Below are 16,071 nucleotides of genomic sequence, written 5' to 3'. Positions count from 1 at the left end.
GTGATTTGCTAGTGACTGGTCACAGAAATGACTACACATCTGAGCTATTCACAGTACTATATAGTGAACCAATAAAAACTAAAATATAAATTACCTTCATGTTATCAATAAACTCTATATTCTCCAATCAGCTAAGCTACCAACCATAAGTCGTTATATATCACAATGCTATATGGCGAAAAAATGGGTGGATTCTTACCCTCAAATTTCCGTACCACGGATAGCTACGGGCCCCGTTCAGACGGACGAGTTCGTCCATGGTCGGAACAGAGGAGGGGGAGAGAGACAGCTGCGAAGCCCTAGTATACTCCATGTTGTAAACCATACCATTAACCGTGGTGTGAGAGGTATTAAGAGGCAATGCTGGCGAAAGAGCTGCGGTCTGAAGGTCATCGTAAAATTACAATTAATTAAGAACAGAAATGATTTAACACATCTTTCCAGTGGTTACTAAGCCTGAATCCATCTTCTCGGTTGAAATTGTCTCTGTGCTTGTATATGTGAATGGCCTCATGTTTCCTTCCTTATGTAGAGGCGTAGATGTGGTGACCACGCAGCTGCGCTCTTGCACAATGAATGATGGGGGGGGGGGGGGGATTGCTGAGGCAACGTACATGATGCATGTGCATTATGCGAGCCCTTTGATCTTGTCCTTCCTGTCTATTGTGTTTATTTAAATAGCCCTACCAACGGTAATCCCTATTGAAGAACGCTGCCCTTTGTAGGCATGCATTTAAACAATGTATAAATTGATGATTCGCTTCCACGTGGCACTAAGGCGGCAGCTATCCGAACGGTTAAAATTATTTTTTATTTCTATCAATTTTGATAGATTCTCTAATTAGTTTAGGCCAGTAGGGGCTAATTTTGCACAAAACTTCAACAATCAAAATCAATTGAGTGTCCTTGTTGGCACGCGTGTTCTGCAACTGCTGACAGTTGTATTTGGGATAATTTAATATTTATCTGATGTTCTTTTAGTCTCGTGCTGATCATTCTTCCTGTTTGCCCAACATAACATTTGCCACACGTGCAGTTGGGGGCCATCCATTGAGTACGTACGCAAAAATCTGTCAAAACTTGACCCCCCCCCCCTCCATGTATGCACGCGTACTTTTTACCAGGGGCAGAGCCAGGGGGGTGACAGGGGTGACGTTCTGCGTGTAATTGATGTCTCCAAGACGAAGGTACTTTGCAAACCCACTGGCTATCAACAAAGATTCGTTCATGAAGCCATCCAGATATGGAGACACAGACACAATTTCAACCGAGAAGATGGGTACAAACTGAGCAATCATTGGAAGGACGTTATTAACCAGTTTATTATGAACCAGTTTAAGTCATAACTGGCTGTGATGTTTCCATCCGACCTTCCGATGTTAGTTGTTATTTTCGACTCTCTGATTTTACATTAACAGGTTAAATGTCTCACACTAAACACAGCCACCGTCGCTCGTGTCCTTGACGTGGCGGCGGCTCTGCGATCTTACATTAACATGCTAATCTCTCACATTACAATAGCCACCTCCGCGCCCTGGGCGTGGAAGTCACCCTCCGATCTCACATTAATATGCAAATGTATCACTTTAACATCAATAGCCCCGCCCACTTCGTTTATGACCCTTGGGCTACACCCATTTCAAACCTTTAAAACAGCCTGCCTCAGCAGCTTTCCCCTACTTTTTTCCTCCTGATGACGATTGCAATCGAAATGTCGTAGTTTTTTGTAAAAAAAAAATGTTCTACGTGACTTTACCGGAATACCCACGTCTCGTTCATAATGGACTCGCCCATCACGCCGCCCACACCCCTCACTACTCATTCATAATGGACTCGCCCATCACGCCCCTCAGCCTTCCCCACGCGCGAATCGTTCATAAATGACTCGCCCATCACGCCGCCCTCACACCTGACCCCACGCAACTCCTTCATAATGGACTCGCCCATCACGCCGCCCTCACCCCTCGCAACTCGTTCATAATGGACTCGCCCATCACGCCGCCCTCACCCCTCGCGATTCGTTAATAATGAACTCGCCCATCACTCCGCCCTCCGCCCGCGCGATTCGTTCATAATGGACTCGCCCATGTTGTACATATGCCTTTTACAAAAACTTAAATTAAGAGTGATATTGCCTATTTTTAACGTTATCGTTTTTCTTAAATATATAGATTAATCGAGTTACAAAAAAATGCAGTCACGTATACCTGCGAACTCCTCCCTCGAGAAAACAAAGGGACAAAAGGAACACCCCCCCCCCGCCCCCTGCCTCGCCCACACAGGGGACATTTGGAGGTGAATAATTCACAAACGTGGCTGCAGAAAGTTGTAAACTCGAATTCAGTTTCAGTATCATTGATTTGGTATAGCCCTGTGAGCCATTCGGCTCTTAAATCGGGTGCAACCGCAACAAAAAAAAACAAAAACATGAACAAGAAAACATCTTAAAGTGACTATGTGACTGTGCAAACAGAAAATCCAGGAAAAAAACTGCAAAATATTCCAGAAAAAGCACCGTACACCAACGCTGTGTGCAAAATCCCATTTGGATGCAAGTCAAACAACAACAACAACAACCACAAGACAACTTAGATTAATGCCATCAGTCTAATTCCGTACTACAACAAACAAACATGGCCAAACCAAAAAACTTTTCGAAATCACCAAAATAAAGCCATGAAAGCAATGTAACAGTGATCATAGGAACTGTGACCGAATTTTCACAATAAACGACATAAACAATATGTACCACCAAACCTTCCAGCCATAGCTGGCTGCATGAGTCACTCCACAACAGCAGGAGCATCAGTCCACACTTAGGGGCAATTGAGAGCATCTGTGTCCACAGGCCATGAGATGACCAGAGGAACGGGAGAGGGGTCGGGCCTTGAAATTAGAACAGACAGACACACACACACACGTACGCTGGACAAACGGTCACAATCAAAGGGACAGTTGTTCTGTCGTGAGAGGAAACCGATCAATTACAGGCCGAGCAGCAAAATCAAAAGAATTCTGGTCCTTTGTGAGAAGACGAGCCGGAGGCTAAACATTTTCGGATATAACGAAGAAGCTGAACCACCCAAATGAGTCTTGCAACGGCAAGCTCCGTGGTATGGTCCTCGAAATAAACCATGGGTGTCGAGTCTTGCAGAGGAGAGGGGCGACGTGTCGCCAAGTGTTGAGTTCGGCGCTGACAGACGGAGCATCGCTGAAAGTTTTATTCCACATTCATCCTTATGTTTTGAGTCGCTTGCGGAGTCAAGGACTGCGAGAAGTTGTATTGTACTAAGCTACAAGAGTTGTCATATGCTAAGAGGGTGTGCGAATACATTTTATGAGTTTTGTGGAGAGAGCGGACGAGCAGCTCACAGCAGGAGCCCTCCTGGAGGAAGGGCTGGGAGCGACAAGGGTGCGAAGCAAGCTGCTGAGACAAGGAGGAGCGACGCGGCCACAGGCATTCTGACTGATAATCGACCTTGGGCGCACAGACAATCTGCGGACGTGCCGACCTCGGAAGCCCAGAGCACACTCCAGCAAAAAGTCGAGTTCAAGGATCAACAGTGTCTGGTGCCAGGGGGGGAGACGCGCTGCCGCCCAGCGGAACGAGCTGCGAGCGCCGTCTGGCGAGGCAACCATCGCACACATCAACGCAGACGGAGCCGGGCCCCATTATCCCTGCCAGCGTGAGCAGCGTGCCCACTCAGCAACCACCGCAGCGGTGGAGAGAGACTGACGGGCTCAGCCGAGAGCACCGTGTGTTCGACACACACACACGTTGACCCAGCGCCCCCTGCCGGGGACCTGTGGCATTTCCCGTACAAGGAACGCTGCACAACGGTGACGCCTCTGATTCGTCAAAACCTTCAGCTCCATCCCCCTTATATACCTCTTGGCGTGGCCTGGCCACGCCCCCTTGCAAAACCTTCGAGAATCTTCCAGACTAACCGCACCTTTTACCTTTATACCAGATACGCCCCCGTTCCGATTAGTTGTTACATAACCTTGCCTATACCATGTCATTACATCTGTACTGACGTCAGCACAGGTGTATGGAATCGATTCTGGGCTATCCCGATCACGCTCAATTGAATCGAAAATTAACATTGCGGGTATGGATCTCGCCAAGAGGAATCTACAACGACCGCGCTATTAAGCGGAATCGATTCCTTGTTTTATGTACTAAGGTCATCACAAGTTTGTGGAATCGATTCTGTTCTATCCTGATTATGCTCAATCGAATCGAATATTAACATTTTGGGTATGGATCTCGCGACGATGAATCGACAACTACCACCCTAACCCCGAACACTAAACCCCAACCCCCAACCCCCAAACCCTAAACCCCTAAACCCCAAACCCTAAACCCCAACCCTTAAAGTCCAAACCCCAAACCCCAACTCCCAAACCCTAACCCCCAACCCCAAACCCCTAACTCTAAAACTCTAACCCTAAACCCCAACACCTAAACCCCTAACCATAAATCCTAAACCCCAACCCCTACCCCCCAAACCCATAATCCTAAACTCCAACCCCCAAACCCCAACTCCCAAACCCTAAACCCCAACCCTTAACCCCTAACCCCTAAAACTCTAACCCTAAACCCCAACACCTAAACCCCTAACCATAAATCCTAAACCCCAACCCCTACCCCCCAAACCCATAATCCTAAACTCCAACCCCTAAACCCCCAACCGCTAAAACCTCAACCCCTAAACCCCAAACCCCAACCCTCAACCCATAACCCTAAATCCTAACCACAACCTTCTTTGGTTCTTTCGGTAAAGTCACGTAGAATGAGAATAAAATAATAAATTGATAAAATAAAATAACACAATAATATTCTCACGACGTTTCGGCCACAACACAAGCGGCCTTCATCAGGTGAAGGGGCGAGACTGTCTGGTAGGACAGCACTGGAGTGAAAGAGCCACGTTCAGATCACGGCCTTTAAGCTGTGTGAGAGGAGCAAAGCGCCTTGACAAAGGAATTAGCATATAATTTAGCATTGAAATGGCTGAATCAGTGGTTCTTAACCTGGGTTCGATCGAACCCCAGGGGTTCGGTGAGTCGATCTCAGGGGTTCGGCAGAGCCCCCGCCACGGAGGTCCGGACACACTTGAATTGTGTAAATTTGTGATGACACACACGGCCTGCTTGGCCATCACTGGCTGCAGATGATCATGCTACACTGCTTGGCCAATCAGCGCTGCGGGGAATTTAGTGCGTACTCAGTAGTCAACGTGTGACTGTTGTTGTCGTACGTCGTGTGATTTATTTAATATTTTATCCATACTATGTCGGGCAAAAGAAGAAAGTGGTCGGACGAATATGTACAACATGGATTCTCATGTATCACGGAACGTGATGGGAGTGAGCGTCCTATCTGCATGATTTGCAACGCCAAGTTGAGCAACTCTAGTCTTGCACCGGCAAAACTAAAGGAACACTTCTTGAAGCTGCATGCAGACGGGGAATACAAGAACACAACACTTGCTGAATTCAGGGTGAAGAGAGCCAGATTCGATGAAAGGGCCACTCTGCCTGCTCTTGGATTTGTACCTGTTAACAAACCGATCCTGACAGCATCGTACGACGTTGCTTACCTGATCGCAAAGCAGGGCAAGCCACACACCATTGGTGAAACACTTGTGAAACCAGCTGCATTAAAGATGGCGAATCTGATACTCGGAACAGCGGCCGAAGGTAAATTATCCCAAATTCCCCTTTCAAATGACACCGTCAGTGACAGAATAGAAGACATGAGTAAAGACATCTTGGCTCAAGTAGTCGCGGATCTGATTTCAAGCCCGGCAAAATTCAGCCTTCAACTCGACGAAACCACAGACGTTTCTGATCTAAGCCAGCTTGCTGTTTTTGTACGCTATGTGAAAGACGACATGATAAAAGAAGAGTTTTTATTTTGTAAGCCTCTTACAACAACAACGAAGGCAGCCGATGTGAAGAAGCTTGTGGATGACTTCTTCAGAGACAACAATCTTTCATGGGATATGGTTTCTGCAGTTTGTACGGACGGAGCTCCAGTCATGCTGGGAAGAAAGTCTGGTTTTGGTGCGCTAGTAAAGGCCGATGCACCACACATCATTGTGACGCATTGTATTCTGCACAGGCATGCGTTGGCAACAAAAACCTTACCTCCAAAAATGGCAGAAGTATTAAAAACTGTGGTGGAATGTGTGAACTATGTGCGAAAAAGTGCTCTGAGGCACCGCATCTTCAGTGAGCTGTGTAAAGAAATGGGCTCTGAATTTGAGGTACTTCTGCTCCATTCTAATATTCGGTGGTTATCCCGGGGACAGGTGCTGAATCGTGTTTTTGCCATGCGTGTGGAATTAGCCCTGTTTTTGCAAGAGCACCAACACTGCCATGCAGATTGCTTCAAAAATCCTGAGTTCATTCTCATTTTAGCGTACATGGCTGATATATTCGCAGCTCTCAATCATCTCAATCAGCAGATGCAGGGTGGTGGAGTCAATATCATGGAAGCGGAAGAACACCTGAAGGCTTTTCAAAAAAAGCTACCGTTATGGAAACGACGAACAGAGAACAATAACTTCGCAAACTTCCCGCTTCTGGACGACTGTGCACGTAAGATCGAAGATGTGTCTGGAATCGGAGATATTTCTGTATCCACGGAACTGAAGCAAACAATTGCCACGCACTTAGCTGAGCTTGCAAAGTCTCTCGACGGATATTTCCCTACAAGAGAGTCATATCCAGCATGGGTGAGACAGCCGTTCACGTTTGCTGTTGAAACAGCAGATGTCAATGATGAATTCCTCGACGAAATCATTGAAATTCAGCAGAGCCAGGTTCAACAGCAACTCTTCAAAACAACAACGCTCTCAACGTTTTGGTGTCGACAAATGAACAAGTATCCAGTTATTGCTAAGAAAGCCCTGGATTTTTTATACCATTTGTTACAACATATCTTTGTGAGCAATCCTTTTCGAGGATGCTGGACATAAAAACGAAGAAAAGGAACTGACTTTGCTGTGAAAATGACATGAGAGTGGCACTTGCCAAGGTGAAGCCACGCATATCTGAACTGATCTCTCAAAGGCAACAGCAGAAGTCACATTGATTTCCAGGTATGTAATTTGTTGTGAGTTTATGCATTGTGTTGGTTTTATTCTTTGAACAAGGTAATGTTCATGCACGGCTCATTTTGTGTACCAGTAAAAAACATATCTATGTCTTGAATTTGAAAAAAATCACATTTTATTTTTCACTAAAGAGGGGTTCGGTGAATGCGCATATGAAACTGGTGGGGTTCGGTACCTCCAACAAGGTTAAGAACCACTGGGCTGAATTATTAGCTTGTGACTGGTCACAGAAATAGCTATTTTAAAAGTTAAAGCATACACATCTGCAGAGGCACCCATTGTTAAAGGAATTAGCATAGAATTTAGCATTGAAATAGCTAAGTTAAGGCATACACATCCGCAGAGGCACCCCTTGACAATGGAATTAGCATAGAATTTAGCATTGAAATAGCTGAGTGATTAGCTTGTAACTGCTACAGAAATAGCTACGTTAAAGTCAGAGCATACACATTCACCGAGGCACTTAGTACAAATCAAACAGGAGAATTTAGCATTGAAATAACTAGCTTATTGGAGACTATAGAGTTTATTGATAACATGAAGGTAATTTATATTTTAGTTTTTATTGGTTCACTATATAGTACTGTGAATAGCTCAGATGTGTAGTAATTTCTGTGACCAGTCACTAGCTAATCACTCAGTTATTTCAATGCTAAATTCGCCTAGTTATTTCAATGCTATATTCTCCTGTTTGATTTGTACTAAGTGCCTCGGTGAATGTGTATGCTCTGACTTTAACGTAGCTATTTCTGTAGCAGTTACAAGCTAATCACTCAGCTATTTCAATGCTAAATTCTATGCTAATTCCATTGTCAAGGGGTGCCTCTGCGGATGTGTATGCCTTAACTTAGCTATTTCAATGCTAAATTCTATGCTAATTCCTTTAACAATGGGTGCCTCTGCGGATGTGTATGCTTTAACTTTTAACATAGCTATTTCTGTGACCAGTCACAAGCTAATCATTCAGCCATTTCAATGCTAAATTATATGCTAATTCCTTTGTCAAGGCGCTTTGCTCCTCTCACACAGCTTAAAGGCCGTGATCTGAACGTGGCTCTTTCACTCCAGCGCTGTCCTACCAGACAGTCTCGCCCCTTCACCTGATGAAGGCCGCTTGTGTTGTGGCCGAAACGTCGTGAGAATATTATTGTGTTATTTTATTTTATCAATTTATTATTTTATTCTCATTCTACGTGACTTTACCGAAAGAACCAAAGAAGATGAATCATTGCAGTCACGAAAGCTTTAAATCGAAATCTAACCACAACCCTCAACCCTCAACCCTAACCCCAACCCCAACCCAAAACCCTAAACCCCAACCCTCAACATCAACCCTAACCGACAACCGCAACCCCAAACCACAAACCCTAACCCCTAACCAATAACACTAACCCATAACCCCTAACCCCAATACCAACCCCCAAAACCCCCAAACCCCCGAAACCCACTAAAAACCTAAAAAACCCTAAATAACACAAAAAAACACTAAAAGCAAAAAAAAAATAACCAACCACTGAAAAAAAACAAGAAAACCCCAAAAATCTATTTTTAAAAACCCCCTAAGAACCTAAAAACCACTAAAACAGAAACAAATCCCAAAACCCCCAAAGAATAAAAAACCCTCAAAAGATTCGAAAAAACCCCACCAAAACCCAATCAAAACCGAAAAAAATAGCCCAAACACCACTAAAAACCGACAAAAGCCCAAAAACCACTAAAAACCCCAAAAACCTAAAAAAATCCTAAAACCCACTAAGAACCTAAAACCCCCAAAACTACTAGAAACTGAAAAACAACCTAAAAACCGAAAAAACCCTAAAACCACTAAAAACCGAAAAAACCCTAAAAATTGATTTAAAAAACCCAAACCTAAAAACCAAAGAACCCAAAAACCATTAAAACCCCCCAAAACATAAAAAAAACACTCAAAACCGAACAAACACAAAGACCACAAAAAACCGAAAAAAAAATCCAAAGACCGAAATAAACCCCAAAATGCACCAAAACCAAAAAAAACACGCTAAACTGAACAAACACAAAAAAACACTACCGAAAAAAATCCAAAAGCCGAAAAAACCCCAAGGACCATTAAACACCGAAAAAATAATCACAACCCCCACCCCAAAAAATACTAAACACCGAAAAAAACCCCAAAACCCACACAAAACGAAAAACACCCCAAAAAAACACTAAAAACCGAAAGAAACCCCAAAAATACTGAATCCGAGAAAATAAAATAAAACCACTCAAAACCAAAAAAACACAAACAACCAAACAAAAATAATCCTAAAACCCACAAAAACTAAAATTAACCCGACACAAAACACCCTGAAACCACTAAAACCCGGAAATAATCTCAACCCCCCACCCCCCAAAATACACTCAAAACTAAAAGAAACAAAGAAACTAGAAAAACTGCGAACCCCCCCCCCCCCCCCCCCCCACTAAGACCTGAAAATAACCCAAAAAAACCCCAAAACCACTGAATACCGAAACCCCCCCCCCCAAAAACAAAAAGAACCCAAAAAACTCAAACCCTCCCCCCCCCCCCAAAAATCTATAAGTAGAAAAAACCCAAAAATGCCAAATAAACCCATAACCCCAAAAAACATCCCCCCCCCCAAAAAACGAAAATTCCAAGAAAACCCCCCAAATGCCACAAAGAAAAAAAAAACCTAAAAAAACAAACCCCCAAAAATACAAGCACCACTAAACGGAAAAACCCTAAGAAGCCCAAATAAAAAAAAACTCAAACCCCCCCCCCCCCAAAAAAGAACATTAAAACTTAAAGAAACCACAAAAATGCCCCCAAAACGCACACTAAAAATATCCAAAAACCCCCAAAAATCTTAAAAAACCCTAAAAAAACAAAACCACTCAACGAAAAAAATCCAAAACTCTCCAAAAAATCCCAAAACTACTACATACCGAAATAAACCCCAAAAAACCCCGAAAAACCCAAAGAAACTAAAAAAACTCAAAACCAAGAAAAGAAATAAAAAAATGAAAAAAACCCCAAAACCACTAAAAACCGAAAAAAACCGTAATAAACTAAAAAAAGCCCCGCTAAATAATTATTTCGGGTATGGATCTAGCCAAGAGGAATCGACAACGTCTGCCTATTAACCAGAATCTATTTCATAACTAGCTTTTTGCCCGTCCAAGGACGGGTGTATTGCAATAAATCTGAAACTTGCAAGCCAAAAGCAGAGCGCGACGTGATATTCATTGCATTCATTCGTGTGCAATTTGTAAGGGCGTCGTGACAGATTTATTTAATTTTGATTTAAAGCTTTCGTGACTGCAGTAATCCATTTTCTTAGCTCTTTCGGTAAAGTCACGTTGAAGGGAAACAACAAAATAATAAAATATATATAAAACAATAAACATTCTCACGAAGTTTCGACCACTCATCCTAATGCAAACCGACACACCTGATGACGACCGTTTGTGTTATGGTCGAAACGTCGTGAGAATTTTTATTGTTTTATACATATTTTATTATTTTATTGTTTCCCTTCAACGTGACTTTACCGAAAGAGCTAAGTATATAGACTTATTGAATTTTAAAGTTATAATCCCTTGTTCATCACGACGTCCTTTTAACTTTGATGTCTCAATAGCGTGACGGAGATCACGTGACGTGAGGGTTCTGCCTTTGTAGTGAGGGTTGTAAGTTGACGCCGAGGAGGAGGGAGGAGGCGCCTCGCCCCCCCATGTGGAGTGACGTCACCTGCTCATGATTATTAATGGTGGGGGGTGTCCATTTGGAGGACGTCCCTGTTCATGATTATTAATTAGGGGGGCTGTTCGATGTGGAGTGACGTCACCTGCTCATGATTATTAATGAGGGAGGGTGCTCCATGTGGAGTGACGTCACCCACTCATGATTATTAATGACGGGGGTCCATGTGGAGGACGTAACCTGTTCATGATTATTAATGAGGGCGGCTGGCCGACGTGGAGTGACGTCACACACAGACTTTATTGGCTCATCATAGTAGTTAATATATTAATGGCGTCATCACACTTATGACGAATCGATTCTCTGCCATCCCGACCACGCTCAATGGAATCGAATATTAACATTGGGCGTATGGATCTCGCCAAGAGGAATCGATTCTAACCCTAAACCTCTGGCACACTCAGTGGGGCGCTCTGCCCCCCCCCCCATCGCCCGGCTCGCAGGAGCTCCGCCCTCGCGTAAATGACTTCGATCACCACAGCGCCACTCATCCTGCAGTGTCACCGAGTCTCGCCACACTCTCCCAGGGGGGGTCCTGCGCGTGGATGTTTGGCCAGTTTCAAATGGCTCACGTGGTTCCCACTTATTGTCTCCGAATGCCCTAAACGCCTTGGAATGACATCACTTCACAAATGTCTTTCATATTTGATCTGCGTGGGAGGGAACCTGGAACATCAGCAGATTATCATTCACATCAACAAAACAGCCTGCCTCAGCAGCTTTCCCACTCTTTTTTCTCTCCTGATGACGATTGCTTGTGCTGCGATCGAAACGTCGTAGTTTTTTGGGATTTTGTTCTTTTCTTTGAACCTATCTACGTGACTTTTTACCGAAAGACCGGAGAATAAGAAAATGATTGCTTTACTGAGTTGAAGACAGAATATTGGAGGAACTACATAAACCAGACACCATAAATAACGGAAATAATGTTGCCAAATCGAATCACCATCCCGAATCGTGACACTCCGTCGAGGTTTAGGAGGAGTCTCGGTGAATGGTGACAAGCCTGATGGTCGCTATAAAAAATAAGCGTAATCCTTCATGATGTCTGGGTTGATTGTATCTCGCACACACGAATGTCCGTGCAGTGGTGGTGATAACACATTGGCAAGGCCTAAGCTTCAATTTATTAAATCAATCGTCAGATGACAAAGAGATGTGGAGACAGAGGACCACAAACACAGACCCAGCTTTTCCACCTGGCCCCTTCCTCCTCCACTGTCTCTCTCCCCCCACCTCACCCTGCCCTCCGCACTCCCCCACCAACCCCCCCCCCCAGACCATCGGAACCCAGCTCACGAGACCCCCCCCCCACCCCACTCGGTTCAGCAGAGCATCAATGAGCTCGCTGTGAGGTCGCAGGTGCCCCTTCTCGGACGACAGTTACTCGGTATGGTCCCTGGAGACCAATTAATGAAGCTCAAAATGACGATGATGTCCAATTAGGCAGAGCCATGGCACTGTTATCGCCCTCATGCGGGGTCTCCGAAGCTCCGAGCGCCCTGGTGATTGGACACCGCCCGCTCCACTCGAGGTTCGCTTCGTGCCTCCAGCACGAATCCCTTCCCTCGCGCCAGCCAAGCCGATGGTGCGCACGTGGCTACCCAGTGACGGACGGGGACTAAAAATGGGCTCAGTCATTTGTAAACACAGTGGTCTAGATTTCCGTGCGATCCCATTGGCCCATGGGGGCTGGGTCCAAGAAACAAATGGGCCGCTGAGGAAGAATATTTGGGGATGCCGAATATGTGGGGACTCAATGCCAACGGAGAGCGTAAATAAGCAACGAAGCGTACACATTAGAGGTCATGTAATATATCTTGATTTGAAGCTTTCGTGACTGCACGAATCCACACTCTTTGGTTCATTCGGTAAAGTCACGTAGGTAGAAAATAATAGATCACGACGTTTCGATCGCAACACAAGCAACCGTCATCAGGTGAGACCAACACAGCAAGGGGAAATGCTGACGAACGAGAAAGAGCTGCTGCAACAAGAGCTTATATAAGGTAGGAGGAAAGCTGCTGATGCAGGCTGCTTCTAAAGGGTAGAAATGGGAGTACCACAAGAGTCATAAACGACTGACAAACTAAGTTGTGTCTGCGGCAGCAGTTAAATCGGAGAAACGAAACGACATGTCTCGGACCGTGTTCGCGAACACAAGGCAGATTTGAAACACGGCAGAACCAATACCTCTGCCGTAGCTGATCACTGTTGTAACGCGGTGGGTTCACACGATATTGTTTTTTTCCCAGACGAAGGTACTCTACAAATCGTCGGGCTACCATCAAAGATTTGTCCATGAAGCCATCCAGATATATTAACACAGACGCAATTTCAACCGAGAAGTTGGGTACAAACTGATCAATCATTGGAAGGACGTTATTAACCGGTTTAGGTCATAACTGGCTATGATGCCCCCCTCCTGCCTGCCGATGTTAGCAGCTATTCTCGACTCTCTGAGTCACAGCTTCTCTCTCCCCCTTCCACCGATTATCTATGCCCCACCCCCTCCTCTCTATCCTCCTGCCTCCGATCTCCCCCTTGTCTCATGCGTAAGTCGTTTATGACTCTTGGGGTACTCCCATTTCTACCCTTTACAAGTAGCCTGCATCAGCAGCTTTCTTCCTACCTTATATAACCTCTTGTTGCAGCAGCTCTTTCTCCTTCATCAGCATTTCCCCTGCTGTGTTGGTCTCACCTGATGACGGTTGCTTGTATTGCGATCAAAACGTCGTGATCTATTATTTTCTACCTACGTGACTTTACCGAAAGAACACAAAGAGTAAGGTCATATAATACTTCAATGAAAAAATATATGTTTTACTCCGATCACATTTGCAATTACCCCAAACAGACCGGCCAACCGGCCCTCGGAAAAGACCGGCCCACGGGCATTTGATGCTGCCCGTAGCGCAGCAACAGAAGCAGTACTGTGAATACAGCAGCGAGGGTCGTGCATCGCACACTGATGCCATGCAACTCTCTTCCCCGTGGGTGAGCGTCGAGGACTAGCCGTACCCTAGCTCTGTCAGAAAAAGGTGGTAGAGCAAAGTGTGGACTAATATCTTTCTGTCCCATATGAATGGGATAGGTTATTGCCCCCTCGCACGTGTGGGTCTTCTCTGGGTTGCTCCAATTTTTTTTCCAAACTTATACAAAATAAATATACTGTTTACTATGAAATCCATTATATATTTTTCTAAAAATACATTAAGAATTATATTCTTTGAATTCTAATAATTCTAATAATTATACAATTATTCTATAGATGATAAAAATGATAATTTAGAGAATTACAAAAATCGGCTGAGAATATCTTAATCTATACAGATTGCGCAGCGCTGGTGTGACGCAGTTACAAAGCCATGCATGACGGATACTCTATAATCGCTCAATATTATGTTTTAATAATATTTTTATGATTGTGTGGCGCTGTTGCACTGAGATCCAGCACATCAGACACATTTACAACACGGAGCTTACGCTGCTTCAGGTCATGAGATGTACAGTTCCACTTGGAGGAGACGGTCTGCAGTGAAACGAGCTCAATTCTATTTTCAAAAGGTAAGATCTCAAAACAGTGCGAATGAGATTACCGGAGAATCGTGTAGTAAACCCTACCGATGCTGCGCTGTTTACTCAAATAAATCCGACCGTTTCGCTGTCCAATTCCACTGTCTCGCCGTTTGTCCCAGTGGAGTTGTTAATCTCTCGCTCCACCGCGGAGGATGCTCTCATAACGTTGAAACGGGAGAATCCCACACGACTGTTACATTGTGCCTGAGAGCTGCTCCGACCTCAGCCCTATTGTGCGGAAAAAAAAACTAAAAACTAGAGATGTAAAACAAACAATCAATGATGAGCCACTTTGTTGAGCTTTCATTTGCGGCCAGGTCGCTTCTGAAAATGAAGATAATAGCTCACTGGGCTTTACCTGGTAAGATCAAAACAATACTTTAGTTTTATTGTATACTGTATTTTTAAGTGATTTACACTTTGATCATGTTTTGTATTGCTTGTTGTAACGTTCTGTTCTACCCTTACTGGACATCTATGAAAAATAGCGTTATATCTCATTGGGTTCCTCCAGTATAAATAAATATTCTGATTCTGACTTCCCTCTGGCCTTGAACTCGGTGCATGGCGAGTGAGAGGTACTGGGATGGGTCGAGTTCAAAGAGCGGGGCGTTGGGAGGGAATCCGAGCCGTTCCACCAAACAGTTCAGTTCAAGTGTCGTCACCGCGATGGGACGACTGCAGCAGGAAGGTGAGGAGGGGGTTGTGAGGCTGACCAGGACGGTTGATGGGAGGAGTGGCTCGTGCACAGACAAAGTTTAATTTTAGCCGCAGGTGTCCGGGCATGAGCTCCGGAAAATATTAAATTAAAAACTAAGCCCTTGCTCCTGTACGCCGTTGCGGTGTTGAGACACACTTGGCACGCTGTCCCTGTCCCTGGTGCTGTCCCTGGTGCTGTCCCTGGTGACCCTGGTGCTGTCCCTGGTGCTGTCCCTGGTGCTGTCCCTGGTCCTGTCCCTGGTGCTGTCCCTGGTGCTGTCCCTGGTGCTGTCCCTGGTGCTGTCCCTGGTGCTGTCCCTGGTCCTCTCCCTGGTGCTGTCTCTGGTGCTGTCCCTGGTGCTGTTCCTGGTGCTGTCCCTGGTCCTGTCCCTGGTGCTGTCCCTGGTGCTGTCCTTGGTGCTGTCTCTGGTGCTGTCCCTGGGGCTGACCCTGGTGCTGTCCCTGGTGCTGACCCTGGTGCTGTCCCTGGTGCTGACCCTGGTGCTCTCCCTGGCGCTGTCCCTGGTGCTGACCCTGTTGCTGTCCCTGGTGCTGTCCCTGGTGCTGTCCCTGGTGCTGTCCCTGGCGCTGTCCCTGGTGCTGACCCTGTTGCTGTCCCTGGTGCTGTCCCTGGTGCAGACCCTGGTGCTGTCCCTGGTGCTGTCTCTGGTGCTGTCCCTGGTGCTGACCCTGGTGCTGTCCCTGGTGCTGTCCCTGGTGCTGTCCCTGGTGCTGACCCTGGTCCTGACGCTGGTGGTGCTGTCCTCAGCAACCGTGGGAAGAAAAAAAACGAGGCAGGCACTTGCGTGCATTTTTTTCCCACAGCGCTCATCGGCAGCGCTGCGCGTGATGTCATACGCAGCCTTGCGTGGTGAAGTCACTCCAGAGAGCGCGAGTGAGAGGGAGGGGGGAGCGAGGGAG

Source organism: Petromyzon marinus, chromosome 47 (genome assembly GCF_048934315.1).
Source record: "Petromyzon marinus isolate PM22_M1 ecotype Great Lakes invasive population chromosome 47, UKy_Petmar_22M1.pri1.0, whole genome shotgun sequence".
NCBI lineage: Eukaryota > Metazoa > Chordata > Hyperoartia > Petromyzontiformes > Petromyzontidae > Petromyzon > Petromyzon marinus.
The sequence above is the reverse complement of the archived record's forward strand: the minus strand, read 5'-3'. Positions refer to the sequence as shown.